This window comes from Hypanus sabinus, chromosome 31 (assembly GCF_030144855.1).
Source record: "Hypanus sabinus isolate sHypSab1 chromosome 31, sHypSab1.hap1, whole genome shotgun sequence".
Classification (NCBI taxonomy): domain Eukaryota; kingdom Metazoa; phylum Chordata; class Chondrichthyes; order Myliobatiformes; family Dasyatidae; genus Hypanus; species Hypanus sabinus.
Genome location: NC_082736.1, coordinates 15,623,566 through 15,647,319, shown reverse-complemented (window position 1 = coordinate 15,647,319; position 23,754 = coordinate 15,623,566). Strand labels below are relative to the sequence as shown.

Genomic DNA, 23,754 nt, shown 5'->3' with positions numbered 1-23,754 from the left:
CACATGATGTAGATGTTGGAGATGCCAAACCTATTAAACAACACCCATACAGGATGAACATAGAAAGATGTGATCTTGATGAGAAAGAAATTCTCATGAGAAATTTCTTGATGAGAAAGAAATATGTTAGAGAATAATATTATTAAACCTTCTAACTCAAATTGGAGTTCACCCTGTGTTATTGTGCCAAAACCAGATGGTAGTATTAGGTTTTGTATGGACTATATGAAGGTGAATGCTGTAACAAAATCAGATGCAAATCCAATTCCTAGAGTAGATGATTGTGTAGATAAAGTTGGAAAAGCAAAGTTCCTTACAAAGATTGATTTATTGAAAGGGTATTGGTGTGTTCCATTAACGGACAGAGGTAGAGAGATTTCTGCATTTGTAACTCCATCTGGGCTATATGAATATAATGTTCTTCCATTTGGGATGAAGAATGCCCCAGGTACTTTCCAGAGGATGATTAACTCTGTGATTCAGGGATTGAAAGATACTGATGCTTATATTGATGATTTAGTGACAGGAAATGATACTTGTGAAGCACACATTATTGCGGTGGAGAAATTGTTTGAAGGGCTTTCAAAAGCTAACTTAACTATTAATTTAGCTAAGAGTGGATTTGGACATGCCACCGTGACTTGGTTATGTTGTGGGTCAAGGTAAGGTAGCTCCTGTTCAGGCAAAAGTTCGGGCAATTTTAGAGATTCCCACTCCAACAGGGAAAAAACCTCTCAGAGGATTCTTTGGAATGATAGGATATTATCGAAAATTTTGTAAGAATTTTGCTAATGTTGCCCTTCCATTAACTAACATTTTGCGGAAGAATGTGAAGTTTGTGTGGACAGTGCCTTGTCAAGAAGCATTTGAAAAATTGAAAACAATGATATGTCAACAACCTGTGCTCAGGCACCTGACTTTGAAAAACCTTTTTCATTAGCTGTAGATGACAGTGATGAGGCTGCAGGAGCCGTATTAATGCAAAGGAATGAGGGTGATGAGGTTGATCATCCAGTAGCTTACTTTTCTAAGAAATTTAATAAGCATCAAAGAAACTATTCGACAATAGAGAAGGAATTGTTATCTCTTGATTTAGCTTTAGAATATTTTGAGGTATTTGTTGGTACAACTCAAAAACCACTTATTGTTTACACTGATCATAATCCGTTAGTTTTTCTGAGTAAGATGAAAAACAAAAACAGAATATTATTAAATTGGAGTTTGATGTTACAAGAGTACAATATTGTGATAACTCATATTAAAGGTAAAGATAATGTGGTTGCTGATTGTCTATCTCGATGTTGAATGTACTATGTAATTCTTTTTAGGGAGTGGGTTTTTTTTTTACAATTGTAACGCTCCTACTGTATTGTGAGTTGTAAGATGTTATATGATACTGTATTGTATATGATGTATGTTATAAAATTTATACATTTGTTTTTGTAAATAATTGTTAAAACTTTTGTTCTTGTCAGACCAAAAATTTTTTTTTTTAAGAGGGAAGTGTTACGTACCCATGACACATGACAGTGGTGTACTTGTCATGTGACAGGTGTTGAAGCTGTACTGGAGTTGAGTTAATGGTCTTGTGATGGTGGAGTGATGTAATTTTCCAGCTGGTAGATGTCATGTGACAGTTTTTTTTTACAGGGTATAAAAGGAGGACCCCTCCCTGTGAGGAGGGGCAGTTCGTGGCTGGATTTGCAATGTTGACTTCATACCACTGCGTGATCTAATATTATGATGCAGTGTGGTTGAAAGGTGGAGTTTTATTTAATGCCTAAAGTTTAAAAGGTCATTGCCAGCAGTGCCGCTAGTTGAGAATCAGTGGAGAGTGAAGATTGGAGTTCAGGAGTTAAAAGATCAAGCAAAGTCGATTTCGACGGTGAAATGGATTTGACCTTGTTTGATCCTCATTCGGATGGAATTCATTGACTGTCCCCGTGTTAATCCCTGTGAATAGCAGAAAGGATTGGGAACAGTTTTGTACAGGAAAGGTCAGTGCCTTTAAGCCATTACATTTCACCTTCGTAAATTCTTCGTGGGAAAAGTGTGGTTCGACTGGGAACTGCAATAACATGACGTGAAGGAGAATTTAAATCATCTTAAAAAGTCTCTCCCTTAAATGGACTGTAAGCATTTTGAACTTTTGCAACATCGCTTTAAGAACTGTTATTGCAACGTCGCTTTAAGAACTGTTTAAGCTGCCGCACAGCAGCTGATTTCCGGTTATGTGAGTGGTTTGTTTACTTTTGGGGGTTTGTTTTTCAGTGTTTAATAAACGTGTTATTTTTTTATAAAAACTCTTGCCTCACTCATACATTTATTGTTGCTTGAATCTGTAACAGGCCGACTTCCCCAGGTCATCTCAAACCCATTGTGCACTCAACGAATCTTCACTGTCCACTCTGCCAACAACATTGCTGTCATCTGCAAACTCACTGATCACGTTTACAACAATGTCAGAGAAACTGTTAACATTGATGACAAATGACAGTACCAGAACCGATCCCTGTGAACGTCACTGGTCAGAGGCCTCCAACCTGAATGACAAGCTGCCACGACCACCCTCTGTCTCCTTCTATCAAGCCAATTTTGTGACGCTGATATTAGGCAGTGTCTTGTCTGGCATCCTTTCTGCTCCAAGTGTGTAATTCAGAAGAAATAAAGAATAAAGAAAAACAGCTACCAGAAGTGCCGAAGCCGCAACTCCCCGCTCCAATTCTGGCCCACTCATACAATGACTGCTCTCTTTAGATCTAACTGCTGTTTATTGGATCTTGGTAAGTGCCTAACTATGTACAATGAAACGTCTCCCAGGGAACTATGACATACAAAATGTGTGAAGTGAATGCAGTTCACTTCACTTAAACTCCCTCTCCCTTTGCATAATCATATGACTGGCAGAGGGGTATGGTAAGAGATGAATTCAGTCTGAAAGATAAGGAATGTTTCAGATGTATAAATTGGAGATTGCCTCTGGCAATATGAAGCAAGCAAGAGAGAAGTTAAACAGAGAATCAGAAGTGTCAAACAGGGATAGGAAATGAGTTTGGTGAGAAGGGGCACTATGCAGAGGGTATGACAACACAAAGACAAAGGAGAGAGTTTACGTCTGAAGTGGGTGAAGGTCTAAACCAGTACTGCACATCAGTATTCATCAATGTGGTCCTGGAGGATAGTGAGATCAGAGAAGGGAATGCTGATATTCCAGGGCATGTTGTTCCTCAGGCAACAGAGTCAACCCAGGAAATTATGGACTGGTGAGACTTGGATCAATACTGGGGGAATTGTTCGAGAATATTATTAGACATAGGATCTCTCATAAAAGTTCAGACTACAATAGGAGAAGATCAGAATTTGGAAGGAAAAGTGAGCAAAGTCCTCTGAGATTTGGTACATTCAGAGGAAAAGGAAAGTTAGACAGAATTGTTCCACTTGGAGATGAGGATAGTGTGTGGAAATGGGAGAGGCTTTCCATGAATATTTCTGACAGTTATTTTGCCATTGAGAAAATGATTGAAAGTGATGGAGTTACAGAAATGTCATGAATCAGATGTGATATCTTAGACCACATTCAAATTAGCAGGGATCTATATTGGAGGCCTTAAGATGCTTTAAGGTTGTTAAATCTACTGGGCCTTATCAGGTACATTCCTGTACTTAGTGAGAAGATAGAGAATACACTGTAGAGGCCATGGAAGAGATTGTTGCTTCATCACAGGCACCCGTTGAGGTTACACATGATTGGAGAGCGACTAATGTGGAATTGACAGTTTTTAGGCAAAGTCTGTTGATGAATCAAAAATAGAAAGAGAGGTAGGCAGTGCTATGGAAGCAGGGAGTTGATTTAGAGAATAGATAAAGAAGTGCCAGACAATATACAATGTAAGGAAGTGTGTGGCCATGTACTCTTGGAGAAGGAATAAAGGCATAGGCTCCATCTAATCAGGGAGATAACAGAAATCAGATATGTAAAGGGACTTTGCGGCTGCTAGCGCAGGATTCCCTAAAGTTTAATGTGCATGTTTAGATGGTAGTAAGGAAGGCAAATGCAATTTTTGCATTCATTCCAAGAAAACTAGAATATAAAAACAAGCATCTGATGCTGAAGCTTTAGTCAGACCTTATTTGGAGTATCATGAGCAGGTTTGGGTCACTTTTCTAAGAAAGACTGTGCTGGCATTGCAGAGGCTGCAGGGGAAATTCACGAGAATGATCCCAAGTCTGAAAGAGTTAGGATATAACGATCCTTTGATGATCTGGGCTGGAGTCTGGAGTCTAGAAGAATGAGGGATTATCGTATAGAAACACATTGAATGTTGAAAGGCCTAGGTAGCGTTAATATGAGAGAGTGTTTCCAATAATGGAAGAATCTAGAACCAGACTACACCCTCAATTCAAAGATGCCCGTTTAGAATAGAGATAAGTAATTTCTTTAGTCGGAAGATGATCAATCGATGCATTTCATTGGCACAGGCAGCCATGAAGGCAGTCAGTAGGTTTATTTAAAACAGAGGTCAGTAAGATTTAATTTTTATTAAGGGCATCAAAGTTTATAGGGAGAAGGCCAAAGAATGGGGTTGGGATGGATAATAAATCAGGAATGATGGACAGACTGGATGAGCCAGAAGACCTAATCCTGCTCCAATGACTTAAGGTATTTTGTTTTAATGTGGTGCCATTGTTTAAAAAGGGTAGTGGAAACTAGTCAGGAAACTACCAGCCCATCAGTCTGATATCAGTGTTGGGTAATTTGTTGGTGGAGGTTTTGAGGAACAGGGTCTACCAACATTTGGTCTGATTCAAGACAGTCAGCACAGTTTTGTGCAAGGGAAATCATTTCTAACAACTATCTTGCAGCTCTTTGAGGAGTTTCACAAGTGCGTAGATGAGGTTAGTTGTGGATGTTGTCTAAATGAACATTAGCCAGGCCTTTGACACTGTTCTGGGAGGTTAGGTCTGAGATGGATTCCAGGGGAGATAATTGATTGGTTTCATAATTGACTCAGTGGGAGGAAGCAAAGGTGACGTTTGAGGGCTGTGCCTCAAACTGGAGGTCTCTGTCTAGTTGTGTGCCACTGGGTGCCGGGACCTTTTTGTTAGTAATTTATATAAACAATGTCCATGTGAATGCATAGTTCACTGAAAGTGACATCTCAGCTAGTTATGGTGATGACCTGCTGACCTTCTTCAGTCATGGCACAGAGTATACGAGTTAGGAAGATATGTTGTAGATATACAAGTCTTTGTTGAGGATTTGATTGCCTTATTATAGGAAAATGTTCTTAAACTAGAAAGAGTGCAGAGAGAAAAAAAATACCAGATGTTTGCTTAGGCCTGGGGTGTCTTGAGTTACAAGGAGAGGTTTTATAGACTCGTATTTTATTCCCTGGAGCATAGCAAATTCAGAGGTGATCCTAGTAGAGGTGTGTAGATCATGAGGAGCACAGACAGGGTAAAAACACATGGTCTTTTTCACAGGAAATGGCTGGTAAAAACAAGAAGGCAGGTATTTCAGATCAGACATAATGGACGGAGGGTGGTGTGTATTTTGAATAAACTGCCAGTGATTGTGGCAGACACATTAAAAACATTTTAAAATCTTGTGATCAGAGCTGGTCGGCACATCACAGCAAGGACAGTTTCAGTTATAAGGCGAGGTTGAACAAGCACAGACCCCCGGGCCCAAGGTGATCCCCCTCCCCCCTCACACCTCCGCGGGGCCTTACCACGGTCCTGCGCCAGTTGCCGAGGAAACGATTCACACAGACTGTGTGTGACTGCCTTGCCAACGTAACGTCCTGGTTGCAGCCCGGGAGGAGGAGCAATGTAGTTGTCAATCACAGGAGGAGCGGCAGACAGTGACTGCACACAGAGACATTTCGGTGGGGAAGGGAAAATGAACCTATTGTAAAGGAAAACAATAAAGATGTATGAAAAAAAGAAAGTGAGTGAGATATAAAGCTATAAACGAGAGAGTCTGCCGCATTCTCTTCAGTCACCTCTTTCATAGCACTGGTGTAGAAAATCTGGTCCAACTGATTATCTGCCTTCAGATCTTTCAGTTTCTGAAGCAGCTTTTCCCTAATAAAGGCAAATTCACTCATTTCTGCCCCCTGATTCTCCTGAATTTCCAGCAGACTGCCAGTGTCTTCCACAGTGAAGATTCATGCACAATACTTATTCAGCTTCTCTGCCTCTTCCCTGTACCCCATTACTAATCTCCAGCATCATCTACTTTTGCCTCTCTTTTACACTTTGTGTATCTGAAGATACCTTTGGTATCCTCTTTAATAGTAATGGCTAGCTTACTGCCGTATTTCATCTTTATTCTCTCAATGAATTTTTCAGTTGGTTTCAGAAAGTTTTGTAAATACTTTCGCTGAGTGTTAGAGACGTCTCCGGGCAGCTGCTGAGCAATGTTCATTCAGCCAGAGGCGGTGGTTCACGTCGGTACCAATGGACAGGTAGAAAAGGGATGAGCTTGCACGGTGAATATAGAGAGTTAAAGGAAGAAGTCGATGGGCATGACCTGAAAGGTTGTAATCGCCAGGTTACTCCCAGTGCCATGTGGTAGTGGTGTTAGGGACAGAAAGTCAGAGCAGATGAATATGTGGCTGAGGAGCTGGTGCAGGGACAGGGTTTCAGGATTCCAGAACATTGGAACCTCTTCAGGTTCAGAGGTGACATTTACAAAGGGGATGGTTTGCACCTTTACTGGAGGGGGGTCAGTATCATGAGGTTCATTGCTGCTACCTGGGAGGGTTAAAATGAGATTGATAGGTGCATGTGAATCATTACACCAGACACTGAGTGGAGAGATTGAAGCTAAGTTTGATGCTTAACACTGTAAGGGTTGATTTTGTGACAAATACACATCTGACTTGAGTTTGTTTAAAGATCAGCTGCACAGTGTTTCAGGGCCAGTTTGTTCCAGTAAGAGGGAGGGTCGAGAATGGCAAGGTTCAAGAATCCTGGATGATGAGAAAAGTAAATTTTGTCAATGAAGAGTGAGAAGCATATGTAAGGCTTAGGAAGCTGGTATCAATCAGGGTGTTTGAGGACTATATTAAAAAAAAAACAGAAGGGAACTAAAGAACATTTGGAGAGCCAGAAACAGTGATGAAAAATCTCTGGCGAGTAGGATTAAAGATAATCCCATTGCATTCTGTACATTCGTTGTGAAAAGGATACCCAGGGGTGCACTTTGGGAGATCCAACATTAAGGGTGGGTACACATTTAATGGTAGGAAGGTGAATAGTATTGACAAAGCGAAGGATGTTGAGGTTGACTGGGAGCACAGGTTGACAGGGAGGTAAAGTCAGTGTTTAGCATGTTTGCCTTCATCAGACAAGGCATTGAGTGCAAGCACCAGGATATAATGTTACAGATTTACAAAATGCTGGTTAGGCCACAGTGAGAGTATAGTGTTCAGTTCTGGTCACCTCATTATGGGAAGCATGTGGAGGTTCTGGAGCAGGGGAAGAGGGGGTTTACCAGGATGTCTGGAGGAGGTGTGTGGTGAGGAGAAGCTGGACATGCTGGAAGCTTTTCATCTGATGGCCTTGGCTCAGGAGAAATTTTATAGGAGATTGTAAAAATCTGCTTGTCATAGTTGGTGTAGACAGCCAGTAATATTTTTCACAGGAGTGAAATGCCTTTTACTAGAAGTCATGTGTTTAAGGTCAGAGGAAGAAAGTGAAGAAAACAGAGATGGGGACTTGAATGCTCTGTCAGGGGTGGTGGCAGAGGCAGAGAGCACAGGGTTATTTAGGGAAATCTTAGATAGACACAGGAATTTGTAAATAAGTGACTGGTACTATGGTGCTGAAGAACTCGATCCACCCAGCCCCTCCCTTTTCTCCCTGGCACAAACCAAACTCAGAGCGGCCCACCGCCTCACATAGGGAGCCTCTCAGGAGATCTGATCAAACTGACCCTCTCTTTCGCAAAATGTTCATTTATATTCAGAGGCCTGTGTGGATGAGTTGTTTCAGTAATTACGCTTGGTTCCACAGGCTAAGTGTACCTTGGTTGACAGTCAAAGACCTCTATAGTTGTACTGCGGGGAGTATTCTGACAGGCTGCATCTCTGTCTGGTATGGAGGAGCTACTGCACAGGACTGAAAGAAGCTGCTGATAGTACCCAGGACATCTTTAGGGAGCAGTGTCTCATAAAGGCAGCATCTATTATTAAAGACCTCCAGTACCCAGGGCATACCCTTTTCTCACTGTTACCGTCAAGTAGGAGATACAGAAGCCTGAAGGCACACAATCAGCAATTCAGGAACAGCTTCGTCCCCTCTGCCATCTGATTCCTAAATGGACGTTGAAGCTTTGGACAATACCTCACTTTTTTTAATTTAACGTTTTTCTGCTTTTGCATATTTTGAATCATCTATTCAGTATATGTAATTGACTTGTGTACTTATTATGCTTTTTATGATTTTGACTGTAGATATGTAACCAGTGTGTCCACAGTGATCAGAGATGGGGCCTCTATATGGTCAGATTAAAATACACATGGGCTGATCAGATCGCTGATGGCGTGAATGATGGTGCAGTTGTGGGTGGTGAGGAAGGTTGTCAAACAGACAGAACTGGATGCAGACCAGTTGGAAACCTGGATGGCGAAATGGGGACAGTGTTTAATCTGGACAGGTGTGAGGAGGTTTATTGGTCCAATGTTGGAGGAAACTCCACAGTAAATGGCAGCACCCTTAGGAGCGCTGAGGGATCTTGATGTGTTCGTCCATATCATCCTGTAAGTGACATTGAAGGGACAACTGCTATAAAGATCACAGAGGGGGAGCAGTGGGAGGACTGGGGGGAAGGAGTGTCTGTGTAGATTAATGTAATAGGTGGAAACATGCAGAATTAACATACACCAACATTGAGATTTATTTTTCTTTGAAAGGCTAGACAGATATTATGATGTCATTACGTGATTTTTTTTTAACCGTGCTTTGCTTCTGTGTTTGGAGGACAATAAATGAGTTGTTATAGTTGTCCTTAAACATAAAATGCCTCATGTCATTTTATTTGTAAAAACCCACAATAACATACTGGGTACCAGTAGCGTTCACACCACAAGAATACCGCAGTGTCAGTCTGCGATGAGAAAGCCCGATCACATTCTCTTCAGGTTCAATGGCATTGCTGGCTCTGAGTTTACCACCGTCAAATGCCAACAAATGTGTGTTCTTTGTCAGTCTGTGGGAGATACCCGGGATGTAAAGCTGTGCTAATGGAGAGAGACGAATTGAGCCAAATCACAGCTTGATGAAGGACAGAGAGGAAAACAGAGAATCTAATGTCGTGTCCTTATGCCTGAACTATGTCCAGTTAGAAGTGTTGATCCTTCAAATTGTGTTCAGCCTCACTGCAGTGTGATGTCAGATGTCAACATAAAAACTAAAATAATCTCAGCTGAAATGTTGTCTTTCACCTGTTGATTTTCTTTGCAAACATTTTACAGGGTAGAAAAGGCAAAGAATTTCTTCCTGAGAATCTCAGTGCAACAGTGTGTCAGGTCTGATGTGTCTGCCAGTTCCCCAGCATTTGAAGGCTACCAATCGTTGAATGTGAAGGAGGAGATGGTGGAGAGGACAGCACACCAGTCTGAGCAAGGAGAACCCCAATACATGGACATGTCCTTGATCTGGCCTGAGAAGTGGCCACAGAGTTGATACCGGTGAGCTGACATTCACTGCCTCTCATCATGCAAGGGATTCACCAGGCCACTGAACCTGCAGATACACCAGCCAGTTCACAGGGGGAGAGGCCATTCACCTGTTCTGTGTGTGGGACGGGATTCATTCAGTCACATAAGCTCTTACACCATCAGCTGGGTCACACCGGTGAGCAGTTAGACTTGGCTCAGTTGTCTCTGATTCTCAGTATAGCTTCACACCTATTCCGAGCATGGGCAGAGATTCAGTTAAGTTCACCCACTTTGTGAGGCTCCAGTGAGTTTGTAATACATAGAGGACACACTTCAGCCTTGTGTCAGCAAAGAAATTTACTCAGTCATCCCACCTGCTGAAACACTGGCAACTTCACATCAGGGAGCAAGTTGAAATAAGCTTTAGCTGGACATTTTAACCATCATGGTGACTGAATCTAGTTTGGAAGTTCATGTGAGGCTGTTAATGTCAGATTCTGCAGATATTGTGACTGATTATTAAAATAAAACTAAAATAAATGAGCATTGGTGGGTTTGTTCTGCTGATGTTAGTCCTAAAATACACTCGCATTAATATTGTGGATCTGTGACAAATTAATCAGCTCTATTTGATATCCTGTGTCTCAGGTGCTTCTTGCTTGTCACACAGCTAATGTACAGTAGAGCGGCCACTCAGTCCATCTGGTGCCAGCTCACCTTCCTATTCTACACCAGAGCTTTCAAATCCATCCCTGCTGTTCACCTGTCACTCACCCTATAAAGTTCAGATTGCAACTGCTCAGCCTGTGACTGAAGAGGTTTAGACAATAGACAATAGGTGCAGAAGTAGACCATTCGGCCCCTCAAGTCTGCACCGCCATTCTGAGATCATGGCTGATCATTCAGTATCAAGACCCAGTCCCTGCCTTGTCCCCATATCCCTTGATTCCCCTATCCATCAGATATCTATCTAGCTCCTTCTTGAAAGCATCCAGAGAATTGGCCTCCACCGTCTTCTGAGTCAGTGCATTCCAAACCTCCACAACTCTCTGGGAGAAGAAGCTTTTCCTCAACTCTGTTTTAAATAACTGACCTCTTATTCTCAATCCATGCCCTCTGGTACTGGACTCTCCCAACATCTGGAACATATTTCCCACCTCAATCCTATCAAATCCTTTAATTATCTTAAACGTTTCAATCAGATCCCCTCTCAATCTCCTCAATTCCAGCGTATACAAGCCCAATCTCTCCAATCTCTCTGCGTAAGACAGCCCTGCCATCCCAGGAATCAACCTAGTGAATCTACGCTGCACTTCCTCAATTGCCAGAATGTCCTTCCTTAAACCTGGAGACCAAAACTGTACAAAATATTCCAGGTGTGGTCTCACCAGGGCCCTGTACAAATGCAAAAGGACATCCTTGCTCTTGTACTTAATTCCCCTTGTAATAAAGGCCAACATTCCATTTGCCCTCTTCACTGCCTGTTGCACTTGCTCATTCACCTTCATTGACTGATGAACAAGGACTCCAACGTCTCTTTGCATTTCTCCCTTACATAACTCTACACCGTTCAGACAATACTCTGCCCTCTTGTTCCTGCTTCCAAAGTGGATAACTTCACATTTATTCACATTGAATGACATCTGCCAAGTATCTGCAAATTCACACAGCCTATCCAAGACTCCCTGTATTCTCCTAACGTCCTCTTCGCATGTCACACTGCCACCCAGTTTAGTATCGTCAGCAAACTTGCTGTTATAGTTTTCAATGCCCTCATCTAAATCGTTGACATAAATTGTAAAGAGCTGTGGTCCCAATACAGAGCCCTGTGGTACCCCACTAGTCACCTCCAGCCAGTCCGAGAAACAGTTTTCTATCCATGTTGAAACCCTGCCCCCAATGCCATGAGCTCTGATTTTACTCACCAATCTCCTATGTGGCACCTTATCGAATGCCTTCTGAAAATCTAGGTACGCACCATCCACTGGCTTACCCTCGTCTAACATCCTTGTTACACCCTCAAAAAACTCCAACAGATTAGTCAAGCATGATTTGCCCTTGGTAAATCCATGCTGGCTCGGCCCAATCCTATTACTGCCATCAAGATGTGCCACTATTTCGTCCTTAATAATGGACTCAAGCATCTTCCCCACGACTGACGTTAGGCTAACAGTTCTCCGTTTTCTCCTTCCCTCCCTTCTTGAAAAGTGGGATAACATTAGCCACTCTCCAATCTTCAGGAACTGATCCTGAATCTGAGGAACATTGGAAAATGATTACCAATGCATCCACAATTTCCTGAGCCACCTCTTTTAGAACCCTCGGATGCAGACCATCTGGACCCGGGGATTTATTAGCCTTCAGTCCTACCAGTCTACTCATCACAGTTTCTTTCCTAATGTCAATCTGTCTCAATTCCTCTGATATCTTATGACCCTGGCCCATCCATACATCTGGGAGATTGCTTGTGTCCTCCCTGGTGAAGACAGATCTAAAGTACGCATTAAATTCTGTTGCCATTTCCCTGTTCCCATAACAACTTCTCCCAATTCATTCTTCAAGGGGCCAACATTGTTCTTAACTACCTTCTTTCTCTTTACATAGCTAAAAAAGCTTTTGCTATCCCCTTTTATATTCCTGGCTAGACTGAGCTCATACCTGATTTTTTCTCTCCGTATTGCTTTTTTAGTTAAGATCTGCTGTTCCTTAAAACTTTCTCAATCATCTGTATTCCCACTCATCTTAGCCCAGTCATACTACTTTTCCTTTAATGCTGTACAATCTCTGACTTCCTTTGTCAACCACTGTGGCCCCTTCCCCCTCTTTGAATCCTTCCTTCTCATTGGAATGAACTGCTTATTTTGAATTTTACTTTTAATTAAATCCATAACTTTCTGGAAACTGCAGAAGATGAATTTACTAGTGCTTTGTCCCAAATAGTCTTCATTCCTCACAGCTCTGGACCAAGGATGAAGTCTTGTGTGGTTAAAATCTTTCTAGAACATAGAAGCATAGAACACGTACACCACAATACAGGCCCTTCGGCCCACGAGGTTGTACCAAGCATGTCCTTACCCTAGAGGTTACTAGGCTTACCACAGCCCTCTATTTTTTCTAAATTGTATGTACCTATCCAAAAGTCTCTGAAATGACCCTATCATATCTTCCTTCACCACCATTGCTGGCAGTACATTCCACACACCACTCTTTGAGTCAAAAACTTACCCTTGACATCTCCTCTGTACCTACTCCCCAGCACCTTAAACCTGTGTCTTCTTATGGCAATCATTTCAGCCTTGGGAAAAAGCCTCTGACTATCCACATGATCAATGCCTCTCAACATCTTATACACATCAGTCATGTCACCTCTCATCCTCTGATGCTTCAAGGAGAAAATCCAGGCAACATCCTTCTCAATCTCCTCTGCACCCTTTCTATGGCTTCCACATCCTTCCTGTAGTGAGGCAACCAAGCTCAGCACAGCACTCCAAGTGGGGTCTGACCAGGGTCCTCTCTAGCTGCAATATTACCTCTCGGCTTCTAAATTCAGTTCCACTTTTGATGAAGGCCAATACACTGTACGCCTTCTTAAACACTGAGTCAACCTGCACAACTGCTTTGAGCCTCCTAAGGACCCGGACCTCATGATCCCGCTGATCTTCCACGCTACCAAGAGCCTTACCATTAACACTATATTCTGTCATCAAATTTGAGCAAGCAAAATGAACCATTTCACACTTATCTGGGTTGATCTCCATCTGCCACTTCTCAGCCTAGATTTGCATGCTATCAATGTCCCGCTGCAACCTCTGACAGTCTTCCATTCCATCCACAACACCTCCAACCTTAGAGTAATCAGCAAATTTACTAACCGATTCCTCCATCCAGGTCATTTATAAAAATCTCAAAAAGTAAGGGTCCCAGAACAGATCCCTGAGGCACTGCACTGGTGACCGACCTCCATGCAGAATACAACCCATCTAGAACCACTCTTTGTCTTCTATGGGCAAGCCAGTTCTCGATCCACAAAGTGATTTCCCTTTGGATCCCATGCCTCCTTACTTTCTCAATAAGCCTTTCATGGGATATCTTATCAAATGCCTTGCTGAAATCCATATACACTATATCTACTGTTCTTCCTTCATCAATATGTTTAGTCACATCCTCTAAAAACTTTCCTGGTCTATCTCGACTTCCTTTCTTGATTAAGGGAACAACATTCACAACCCTCATCTGGACCCACTCCCATCCTTACTGATGATGCAAAGATCATCGCCAGATGCTGAACAATCACCTCCCTCGCCTGGGTTACATCTTGTCTGGGCCCTGCGACTTATCCAACGATGCTTTGCAAAAGCTCTAGCACATCCTCTTTCTTAATGTCTACATGCTCAAGCTTTTCAGTCTGCTGCACGTCATCACTACAATCACTAAGATCCTTTTCCATAGTGAATACTGAAGTAAAGTATTCAATAATTACCTCTGCAATTTCATCCAGTTCCATACACACTTTCCCACTGTCACATTTGATAGGTCCTATTCTTTCACGTCTTATTCTACTGCTCTTCACACACTTGTAGAATGCCTTGGGTTTTTCTTTAATCCTGCCCGCCAAGGCCTTCTCATGGCCCCTTCTGGCTCTTCTAATTTCCTTCTTAAGCTATTTCCTGTTAGCTTTATAATCTTCTAAATCTCTAACATAACCTAACTCGCTGAACCTTTTGTAATATTTTCTTTTCTTCTTAAGCAGATTTATTGCAGCCTCTGTACACCAGAGTTCCTGCACACTGCCATAACTTCCCTGTCTCATTGTAATGTACCTATTGCAGACCTTCACTTAAGTATTCCCTGAACATTTGCCAGGTTTCTTCCGTACTTTTCCTTGAGAACATCTGTTTCCAATTTCCTGCCTGATAACCTCATAATTCCCGTTATTCGAATTAAATGATTTTCTAACTTGTCTGTTCCAATCTCTCTCCAATGATATTGTAAAGGAAATAGGATTATAATCACTATCTCCTAACTGTGAGATCTGACACATGACCAAGTTCATTTCCCAATACCAAATCAAGTGCAGCCTCTCCTCTTGTAGGCTTATCTACATATTGTATCAAGAAACCTTCCTGAACACACCTAACAAACTCCACCCCATCTAAAACCCTTGCTCTAGGGAGATGCCAACCTATATTTGGCAAATTAGAATCTCCCATCATGACAACTCTATTATTATTATAACTTTTCAGGATATCGCTGGTACTATTGGCACTGCCCTGCTTTATTCACTGTTTTGTGTGATTTTCATAAATGAAGGGTTGTGCCTCACACAGCCAGGCTGTTGCAATAAAACGCTGTCCTGTAAATTATGAGCAGAATGGTGGATAAATATTCGATGGCGCAGAAACAAGTGTGGTCAGCATAAATGATTGGCTTGGCGGCTCTAGATGTGATGGAGGCTGGAGTTGATGGGGAGTAGAAGGATGGAACCAGATTTGCAGGATGAGGCTACAAATGAAAGTTCAGCAACATCTGGAAACTGATTGACAGGAAAAAAGATGTTTATGTTTGCAAAATTCTGGAGGGGCTCAGTCAGCATCTATGGAGAGGAATAAATAGTGAATATAGTGGGCCAACATCACTTCATCCTATCTAGACTGTTTATTCCTCTGCTTAGATGCTGCCTGACCTGCTGAGTTCCTGCAGTACTTTGTGTGTGTTACTTTGTAGTTTATTCTCAGCATCTGCTGAACCTCAAGTTTCATATCTACATTTCTAAATGAGCGGGACTTTGACAATTGTCATACAAAATGCCCGGTGACATTGTGTAATAAAGAGGAGAAAATCTGCAGATGTTGAAATCCAAGGAGAACACACAAAATGCTGGAGAAACTCTGCAGGCCAGGCAGCGTCTGTGGATAAAAGTACATTTTGCGTTTTGGGCCAAGATTCTTCAGCAGGACTGGAGAAAAAAACAATGAGTAAATTTTAAAGGTGGGGAATGGGAGAGAAAAACACAAATTGATAGTTGGAACTGGGAGGGAGAGAGATGAAGTAAAGAGCTGGGAAATTGATTGGTGAAAGAGATACAGGGCTGGAGTAGGGGGTGTCTGATAAGACAGAACAGAAGTCCATGGAAGAAAGAAAAGAAGGGAGGAACACCTGAGAGAGGTAATGGGCAGGCGACAAGAGGGAAAACGGGATGGGGATTGGTGAGGGAGAGGAGGCATGACCAGAAGATCAAGAAATTGATGTTCATGTCATCAGATTGGAGGCTGCCCAGATAGAATACAAGGTGTTGTTCCTCCGAGTGTGGCCTCATTGCGACATTATAGGAAGCCATGGATTGACATTTCCATTGAGTATATTGTTTGTGGAGCTTGCTGCGTTGAAATAGATGCTGAGTTCTCTGCAATAAAACATTGACTGCTTTTGGGACAAGTGGCGTGGAACCAGCACCTGCCCGCTCAAATTAATCCTGTAAATTAACAACAGCATGTCACCTCCCATTTCCAAAATATAACTCAACCACTCTATTACCATATATTCCATAAATTTACACAAATGGGACATCAGTGATATTGGTCTTTAAATAGGAGCTCCAACAGGTTTTAGAATAGACACTACAATTGCAATTATCCATGAGGAGGGAAATGGCCTGAACTCCAATTATGATTCAAAATGTAATATTATCTCAAGAGAGCTGTTGGCCATACGTTTAAACATGCAATAACATGTATCATCCTTTCCTGGAGCCGTCTGACCTGTACTATTAATAGTTTTCTTAAATTCACACAAAGAATACTCTACATCACTATCATTGCTACAGCTGGTTTCCAACACATCAGGGTATTCTCTTAAAAGCTTATCCCGACATCGGTTGGTCTCTTCATTATTTTGATAATGAATTACAGCAAATGACCAAGCCAGCAACTAAACCCTCTCAATTTCTGTAACAATTATATCAACTTTAATCAATACTGGGAACTCTATGAATCCCTCACCCCCATTTTCTTAAACATTCCCCAAACATATCCAAGTTTAATAGTCCTTCCAATTCTATCACAATATGACCTCTAGTAAATACTTTCCTGACCACGGGCTGTGACCACGCAGAGCGTGATACTTTTAAACTTTCCGAAATGCCACATTTCACTCAATAATTGCCACTGCACGCTCCTCTGTCCACCATGGCACAGCTTTTCCCTTATTAATGCATTTTTTAACATGAATCTCTTCCAGCAAATTTGAGGAATAATGTGACGACCTTTCTTTGCAGAAATCCACATCATCCTCTCCAATCCACACAGATATTCCGTTCATCACAGAAAACATTAACACTTCTCCAATTTGCTTTACCGAAATTCCATCTCCTCAAAGTGGCTTCTTGTCCCCGATATAAATCTAAACCTAGGCTTATGAATAGAGGAAAATGATCACTCCCCATTGTTTCATCTCCCATGACATTCCAGTCACTGACTGCAGCCTGAATATTTGAAACTAAAGTTAAATTTACAGCAATTTCAGAACTATTATGAACATTAAATCTCATAACTCTCCCACCGGTAAGACACACAAAAACTGAAATATCTAAATCTCTTTTACACTCAAACCATGACCATCATTCTGAGAACAACCCCACAGTGAACTCTATGCATTAAAATCCCCAACCATACAACCCTTAGTGAGCTAGAGCTACGTATACTCTCCAACAAATCAATCGAAAGCTTTCCACAATGATTATAATGATATCCCTCTTTAATGTCACAAATCTGTTGACACAAATCCTTCTCCAAGTGTCTCATACATTTCATTTCCATCCACAACTGTATGCCTTCTTCCTTTCTGTATAAAATTTACAACAGCACCTCCTCTACCAACTAAACTATCACGCCTAATTACAGCATAATCCTGGAAGGAAGAATTTAAATGTGGTAACAACCAGGTTTCCTGAATACATACAACGTCAGATAGATTTGATAAATCAAATAATCTTGAATTCTTGACCATTACAATTTCTGGCTTCTGGAAATACGCGCATTCGCCCGACTTATACAGTCTGGAGGAATGTAGCGGGGCGTTTATGATTGGTGAAACAGTGCCTTATCTGATTAGAAAGAAAAGATGTTCCAATCAGAGAGCTGCTTTACTCACCAATCAAGATACAGCAACGGTATTAGCGCGGGAAATAACCGTCTCACCGCCGAAATAAATTGAAATTTGCAGAAGACCGCAAAAAAAAAAATCCTTTGCCGCTGAAATTAAACTATAAACAGGTTTGTTTGTCGACCCTTTACCCCTGTTACCGAAGACCGACTCATTTAAACGAAGTGTAGTTAATATTGCGACGGCGTCGGGTGATTTAGTTCTTTCAATTGATAAATGATTGGAATAAAACAGATTTTCAGCTTTTGTTCGCGGACGGTCATTGTGTAAACTCAAGTCAGTTTACCAACGGGTGGCCCTTCAGAAAGAGAAGCTTTAACAAATACTCTGAAAGAACCTTGAGTGTTCAGCTGTCGCGTTGGAATGGAGTTAAGAGAAGTAACCAAAATGGGACAAAGCTTAATAAACTGCATACCCCACAATAATTAAACCAGAAACAACAATTAGTGTCTTCTTCAAAGAAACCTGATGACCCAGGGGAAACGACGGGGAGGGGTGCGTAACGCTTCAGTGGCTGTGCAGTACGCAGGAATGTAAATAGACAATGTGGATGGTGAGTAGACTGACCGCACTCATTGCGAACACATTATCCGATATGTTTGATGTCTCCTAGTTTGTTGTGGGAATCTCAGTTAGAGTGAGAGCAAGAAGCTGCATTGATCGGTTCAGCGGAAAAATGTGAGGGACAGCAATTCCATCCTTGAACCTCTGCCCAGCCCAAGGTGAATAATAATTTTACTCTCACTCATCGAATTAAATTACTTCGGGAATTCAAACGGGAGTTGTAAGGGTTGGAGCACTCGGACGCTAGCAGTGTATAACTGTGGCTCGAGCCGATTTCTGAAAGTCGTCACTCTTTCTTCACTCTGGTGCAGTTCCTGTCATGTCCAGTTGATGTCGCCATCCTCCAGCAGACCTGGGATACACAACACCTCGTGTTTCAATGAAGTGGGAGAGATCGCTTCAGAATTCGATTAGCTCCATACCGTTTCCCGCCTGTCGCATTAAAACACCAGAAATATAAATACATAACTGTGATTAAAAATGTTCATTCCAACAAGCCGGGCTCGAATAGAAGCACTTCCTTTCATTAATCCTTGAACACAATAGGTGACTGAACCGTTGGAGAAAACTGAGACACTGTTGTGGGAAGGACACCAGTGAAAGGCTCCAGTATTGCAGTTGACAAACGTCAGGGCAATTCTATTCACCATATTGTACTCTTAAATATGCATGACAGGACATACTATCTGCAATTCCTCGTTAGTATAGCGGTCAGTATCCCCGCCTGTCACGCGGGAGACCGGGGTTCAATTCTCCGACTGGGGGATGCAAACTTTACTAAATTATGTTTATGTTTAAAAGACAATATACGTTTATGCCAATCAACACATTGGAATAGCTTGGGCTGTTGTGAGCCCGAGACGGTAGAGTCTTCTGAGAAGTAAGTGGCTTTATTGTCAGCCTCTTTCCTCAAGTACCCCTGAGAATATATATCTCAGCACCGTTCTTTGTTACTTGTTACAAGTAACGATTTCCTTCATTCACAGATTCCTTCATTCCGACCATACTAATCCGGGGCTCTTGGTGTCAACTATTAATTCACGCATGGTCCCACCACAGTAGTAAAGTAACTAACCAACATCAGTCCAGACGAAGGTTGCCGGTCGGAAACGTTGACTGTTTACTCTTCTCCATCGATTATGCTTGGTCTGCTGAGTTCCTGCAGCATTTTCGAGGAAATCTGCAGATGCTGGAAATTCAAGCAACACACCCAAAATTCTGGTGGAACGCAGCAGGCCAAGCAGCATCTACAGGAAAAAGTACAGTCGACGTTTCGAGCCGAGACCCTTCGTCAGGACTAACTGAAAGAAGAGATATTAAGGGATTAGAAAGTGGGAAAGGGAGGGGGAGATCGGAAATGATAGGAGAAGACAGGAGGAGGGGATGTGGAAAGTTGATTGACAAAAGGGATACAAAGCTGGAGAAGGGAAAGGATCACAAGACAGAAGAGCTGGGGAAAAAGAAAGGGGCGGTGGAGCACCAGAGGGAGATGGGGAGCATGCAAGGAGTGATTGTGAGAGGGACAGAGAGAGAGAAAAAAATGGGGGAAGAATAATAAATAAATAAATAAATGAATGAATGAATGAATGAATGAATGAAGAAATCAATCAATCAATCAATCAATCAATCGATAAATAGTTAGATAGATAGATAGATAGATAGATAGATAGATAGATAGATAGATAGATAGATAGATAGATAGATAGATAGAGTTTGGGGTAAGAAGGGACGAAGGAGCATTAACGGAAGTTAGAGAACTCAATGTTCATGCCATCAGGTTGGAGGCTACCCAGAGGGAATATGTTTTAAGGTGTTCTTCCTCCAACCTGAGTCTGGCATCATCTTGACAGTAGAGGAGTCCATGGATAGATATATCAGAAATAGAATGGGACGTGGAATTAAAATGTGTGGCCACTGTGAGATTCTGCTTTCTCTGAAGGACAGAGCGTATGTGTTCAGCGAAACGGTCTCCCAGTCTGTTTCGGGTCTCACCAATATATATAGAATGTCGCAACCGGAACACCAGATGCAGTATATCACATCAGACGTCGTTGATCTCGGCGGCTCTACTAACCCAGGGCATATTCAAAACCCGGACTCTAGAACCATTAATGCGAGTTCCAACGACCGTGGAAACTTTCAAAGCGATTTTGTATCCAACGGCGATTGCAGCCTTGAACCCCAGGCCGGGTCTTTAAGTGCTGCGATTGTGACTCCCGTCTCCCCTTCCTCTGCCTCCACTCTGCAACCCCCTCTCCCTCAGATCCTATCGTTAGCTCCTGGGCCCTCAGAGGCCCCATCTTCCTCTCATCTCAACCATCCCCTCTTCACTGACACTACCAGCCTCCCGCTCGGCTCTGATCCCAGCTCTCATCCGTGCCGGGTCTTTACCATCCCCTCCGACCTTCAACACTGTGAGACAGAACGGTCTGTCCTCAGTAAGTGCCTCAACTTTGTCCCCCTTCGTCCACACCTCAGCGAGTTCTGCGTACGCCATGATGCTGAGCTCTTCTTCCGCCGGCTTCGTCTGCGACTTTGACAAGGACACTCCCACCCCCAACGATGACATCTGCTCTCGTCTTCAACCCTCCTTCTCTTCATGGACACCCCGCTCTGGTCTTCTGCCTGCTCAGGTTCCCTTTATTGATAACTGCCGACAGGACATCAACCGTCTCGACTTCACCACACCCTGTTCCAATTCTAGCCTCACTTCTTCCGAACGCTCTGTTGTCCACTCCCTCCGCACCAATCCAAACCTTACTATAAAACCCACTGATAAGGGGGGCGCTGTTGTAGTCTGGCGTACTGACATGTACCTGGCCGAGGCATAGCGACAACTCTGACACCTCCTCTTATTTACCCCTTGATCATGATCCCACTAGGGAGCATCAGGCCAATGTCTCCTGTACCATCACCAATCTTATCAGCTCTGGCGATCCCCCATCCACTGCCACCAATCTCAAAGTTCCCACACCCCTCACTTCCCGTTTCTTCCTCCTACCCGGGATCCAAAAACCTGCCTGTGCAGGTAGACCCATTGTCTCCGTTTGCTCCTGCACCACCGAACACATTTCTACAAACCTCGACATTGTTTTATCCCCCCTTTTTCAGTCCCTTCCCATCTATGTTCGTGATACTTCAACCCTCTGATATTTTTCAATTATTTTAAGTTTTCTGGCCCCCCCACCGCCCTACTTTCACCATGTATGTCCAGTCCTTATCTACCTCCATCCCCCTAAAGGGAAGTCTCAAAGCTCTCCGCTTCGTTTGGATTCCAGACCTAACCAGTTCCTCTCTACCACGACTCTCCTCCGTCTAACGGAATTCGGCCTTACTCTCAATAATTTCTCCTTTGGTTCTTGCCGCTTCCTTATATCTGAAGGCGTAGCTGTAGGGAACCCCTATGGGTCCCAGCTACGCCTGCCTTTTTGTTGGCTTTGTGGATGAGTCCATGTTCAAAGCCTATACTAGTATCCATCCCCCACTTCTCCTTCGCTACATCGACGACTGCATTGGCGCTGCCTCCTGCACGCATACTGAGCTCGTTGACTTCATTAACTGCCCCCAACTTTCACCCAGCCCTCAAATTTACCTGGTCCATTTTTAACACCTACTTCCCCTTTCGTGATCCTTCTGTCTTTATATCTGGAGACAGCTTATCGACGGATATCTACTATAAAGCTACGGACTCTCACAGCTACTTGGTCTATTCCTCTTCCCACCCTGTCTCTGGCAAAAATGACATCCCCTTCTCACAATTCCTCCGTCTCCGCCGCATCTGCCCTCAGGATGAGGCTTTTCATTCCAGGACGAAGGAGATGTTTTCCTTTTTTAAAGGAAGGGGCTTCCCTTCTTCCACCATCAACTCTGTTCTCAGACGCATCTCTCCCATTCCACGGATATCTTCACTCACCCATCCTTCCGCCAACCCACTAGGGATAGGGTTCCCCTTGTCCCCATCTACTATCCCACCAGCCTCCGGGTCCAACATATAATTCTCCGTAACTTCCGCCACCTCCAACGGGATTCCACCACCAAACACATCTTTCCCTCCCTCACACCTTTCTGCTTTCTGCAGAGATCGATCCCTACGCGACTCCCTTGTCCATTCGTCCGTCCCCCCCATCCTTTCCCACCGATCTCCCCTCTGGCATTTATCCTTCTAAGCGGAACAAGTGCTACATCTGCCCTTACACTTCCTCCTTCACTACCATTCAGGGCCCCAGTCAGTCCTTCCAGGTGAGGCGACACTTCACCTGTGATTCGGCTGGTGTGATATGCTGCTTCCGGTGTTCCCGGTGCGGCCTTGTATACATTGGTGAGACCCGATGCAGACTGGGAGACCATTTCGCAGAACACCTACGCTCTGTCCGCCAGAGGAATCATGATCTCCCAGTGACCACATACTTTAATTCCACGTCACATTCTGATATGTCTATCCATGGCCTCCTACGCTGTCAAGATAAAGCCACATTCAGGTTGGAGGAACAACACCTTATATCCCGTCTGGGTAGCCTCCAACCTGATGGTATGAACATTATTTTCTCTAACTTCCGTTAATGCCCCTCCTTCCCTTCTTAACCCATCCATTATTTATTTATTAATTATCCATCTCCCCCACTTCATTCTCTCTTTTTTATCTCTGTGTCCCGCTCACCATCACCCCTTGCCTGCTCTCCATCTTCATCTGGGCTCCCCTCCCCCTTTCTTTCTCCCTCGGCCTCCCGCCCCATGATCAACCCTTTTCTCCAGCTCTGTATCCCTTTTGCCAAACGACTTCCCAACTCTCAGCTTCATCCCACCCCCTCTTGTCTTCTCCATTCATTTCGGATCACCACCTCCCACTCCCCCTCCCACATTCTAATCTCTTACTATCCCTTGTTTCAGTTAGTCCTGACAAAGGGTGTCGGCCCGAAACGTCGACTTGTACTTCTCCCTATAGATGTTGACTGGCCTGCTGCGTTCCACTAGCATTTTCTGTGTGTTGCTTGAATTTCCAGCACCTGCGGATTTGTTCGTGTTTCAGAAACTGATAATTGAGTTACAGACTCTTATAGCACCACAGATAATTCAGTAACCGAATCTGGTTTGCATCATTGGGCGATGGTGGTATAGTGGTGAGCATAGCTGCTACCCAAGCAGGTGACCCGGGTTTCATTCCCGGCCATGGCAGGTTGTTCAGACGACAGAATCCAGACCAAAGACACAACGCGGCGGAAGAAGGTACAAAAGGTACATCACAGGCTCGTGGAAAGTTATGACTATTGAATGGTTCCCTGTTCGATTAAATGGACACTTGACCACACAATCCGCCTCGTTATGATGCTGCACCACATTATTTAACTGCGCCGAGCTTTCCCTG

At 43.2% G+C, this 23,754-nt stretch overlaps 1 long non-coding RNA gene across 1 annotated transcript in view; it reads left to right on the top strand.

Moving 5' to 3' along the window:
• The window catches only part of LOC132383913 (uncharacterized), a 41,085-nt gene extending 30,873 nt beyond the window's left edge, over nucleotides 1–10,212 (top strand). Inside the window, exons 4-5 of the long non-coding RNA XR_009508796.1 lie at nucleotides 2,349–2,783; nucleotides 9,483–10,212. This is a non-coding gene — a long non-coding RNA (uncharacterized LOC132383913). The remainder of the gene's footprint in view (nucleotides 1–2,348; nucleotides 2,784–9,482) is intronic.
• Nucleotides 10,213–23,754: the final 13,542 nt, after the last annotated feature.